Genomic DNA, 3,324 nt, shown 5'->3' on the forward strand with positions numbered 1-3,324 from the left:
TATGGCCCTGTCTTCTCACAGCTTACTTCTTCTCTTATCCATTCAACATTTCGTCAATTACTATTTAAGTGAGTCACCACTCAGATTTTAAATATTGTACTTACCCCTGTCTTTCCAGGATGGATCCAAGAGATTCATATTTTTATCTCCTATACTGCTGAGAAAGAAACCCAGAGGAGAACTAATCCATGTTACTATTTGGACTATTAATGTAACAGTTTATATTGGTTGAGCTGAACATTAGGCATGAGTGTTCCTCTATCAAGTGACACTCGTGTCCTGTTTTCTAAGAAAATCTATCATTGATCACACAGCTTCCTTATAGCAACAGCAGAGACAATGTTTTATTTACAAGAACAACGAGTTACCTGAGGCTCTTTGCAAGAGCTTGATGTGTTCACCTTTTAATGACTTAGATTCACCACATCTGTGGTCAATTCTTTTTTTAAGCTGCTTGTTCTTTTGTTCCCCTCAGCTTTATTGAGGTATAATTGACAAATAAAGAGTGTATATGTTTAAGTTCTACAGTGTGATAACTTGATATACATATACAGTCATTACTACAACCAAACTACATAACATATCCATCACCTCACACAGTTATGACCTTGTTTCTAATTGTGTTTTATTTGCATTAACTTAACACATTTACTGCAAAAACAGTTAATTTTGGTAGAGTAATAGTACCAACTCCAAAGTTGTGAAAATTAATTAGTATATGTACATTGGTGAGAACAATGCCTTAGTAAGCATATTATTAGTATTCACCATTATTCTTGTCCATCATTTTCCAGTGTTGATCACTCTTATTGTTAAAGCAGAATCAAACATGGTCTTCTTTACAAATTGAGTAGAGAGATTGAAGGTGGGAGGAGAAGGGGACGACAGAGGATGAGATGGTTGGATGGCATCACCAATGTGATGGATGCGAGTTTGAGCAAGCTCCGGGAGTTGGTGATGGACAGGGAAGCCTGGCGTGCTGCGGTCCATGGGGTCGCAAAGAGTTGGACACGACTGAGAGACTGAATTGAACTGAACTGAGAGAGTTTCCTGCCACTAATGATGTACTGTCTTGTGCTATCTTAAATAACCTGCACTCACAAGATAAGTAAATAAAACCACTAGGTTATGTGGATGTTTATGGTAATAATGTTGTGGTAGAAAATCATGTGTATGACCTCATAATATTCTCCTAGAAATTATAGAAAAATGAAGTTCAGATATACTACTATCAACAAATGTCATGCAATTGTCTATTTTCAGTTCTTTCTCCTCATGTGGATCTTTTCCCATTGAAAGAATGGGTTAGACAGGTGAGCCTCAAAGTCTTTTTTCCTAAGGGGAAAACAGTAAAAGAAAAAAATCTGACCACTGCTTTCCACTTGCTTCCTGTGAGGAAACTGCTTTTGACTCGAGCCTTCTGTTTTTTTTATTGGGAACACTTTGTCAAGAATCTATCTTAGTACACCTGAAACTAACATAACTTCAATTATATCTCAATTAAGAAAAACCTTATGTGAGTGCAGTGTTTAGAGTAGCGTTTATTGAAAAATTGTCAACCCTCATTAACAGAATTCTAAACTAAAACCTTTTAGTCAATATAGCCATCACACAGTCACAGCTAGTACAGTGAATTTGCATAAAGAAAAGTCTGCATTAATGTATGTTTAAAGACATAATTCTGCTTAAAATTTCTTCTATAACATTAATAATCCAATGGGAACTCACATCTTACTTTCATGAATAGGGGTCTTATTTGTACATACTGCAAATCATACCATTTACTTTCAAAATCAGAGACTTGTAAGCAGTCTTTCTCAAATCAGTTCAACCCTTTATTTTATAGTGTAGGCAATTAATTTATTTTTTTATGTTTTTTTCAATTAATTTATTTTTAAAAACATCCTTTATACTAGAAAGCTTCAGCCTAACCATTAAGTGATACAAATGATGTTAATACTCAGAGAAATTAAGAAAACGCTCCAAAGAGGTTCAGGGCAAGCATACTTTTCATAATCACAAACGTGAATGACACAGCAAAGCACCTAACGCACTCCGGCATGTCATCGCATTTATCTCCACAACACTCCTATACAGGAAGTGACGTTCACTCCATGTGACAGATATGGAAGCTGAGGCCCGGGGACTTACCCGGGATCGCGTAGCTCATGTTCTTTCCATTATTCTACATTGTTGAAAAGTTCCATCTTTGATTAAAAATGGGTGTTGGCTAGGTTTTGTTTCCACATTTCTGGCTAGCATCTAATAATTATTGATGACTTCTGAACCCACTGGGTCAACATTACAATAACCAAATATCTTCATTGTTTTCTGAGAGAACTCACCTTACAACTCAGCACCACAAACTTGATTGAGAGAAAAGGCTACAGAAAAAGCAGGTTTCTCATGCTTTTCAAAGTAATACTGCCACCTCGTGGACTACTAGTGAGCTAGTGGCTCTGATGCATGGTTTAAGTTCCACCTGATTAAAATTCTCAATGGGCAATAAGGCCAATTTCCAGAAACATTTTACATTGCAGCTCTCAGAAAATGCAACCATTTCATCTTGTTCACAGGAACTACATTGCTGTTTTCACGTGAACTGCCCGAACTGGATCCAATAAGCATTCCTTCACTCCATTCAGTTATTCAGCACATTTACTAAGCACCAACCAGGAATCGTGGATAAAGTCGAGAATGCAAAGATGAATAAAGACATATTCCATGTTTCTAGAATATTCCTGCAGTGGATGAGACTAGGTACTCTTCAACCAGACTAAGTTCAAATCCCAGATCTGGCACCAACCAACCGTGTGATTTCAGACAAGTCACCTAGACTTCCTGTGCCTCTTCAGTCACCATATGTAGGGCAGGAATATGAGCAGCCCTTGCCCCTAATAAGGTTAAAGTGTCTTATTAACCCTAAGGGGCTTCCCTGGTGGCTCAGAAGGTAAAGAATCTGCCTACAATGCAGGAGACCCCACTTTGATCCCTGGGTCGGGAAGATCCCTTGAAGGAAATGGCAACCCACTCCAGTATTCTTGCCTGAAGAATTCCATGGACAAGAGGAGCCTGGTGGGCTACTGTCCACAGGGTGGACAGGAGTCAGACACGACTGAGCGACTTTTACTCACTCTCACTCAACCTATGGAATACAAAGTACCTGGAAGAAGAGGTCTTTAAGGAAAACATTTTGCAAGTGATTCTGGTGGGTGGAGCTTGACTGAAAGCTAGGTAGCACCTCCTTAGATAAAGATGAGCAGCAGGGATGATGTTACTTTGGAGTGGGAAGACAAAGACTTACACTCTAGGATTAGGAGTCAA

Source organism: Bubalus bubalis, chromosome 19 (assembly GCF_019923935.1).
Source record: "Bubalus bubalis isolate 160015118507 breed Murrah chromosome 19, NDDB_SH_1, whole genome shotgun sequence".
NCBI classification, from domain to species: domain Eukaryota; kingdom Metazoa; phylum Chordata; class Mammalia; order Artiodactyla; family Bovidae; genus Bubalus; species Bubalus bubalis.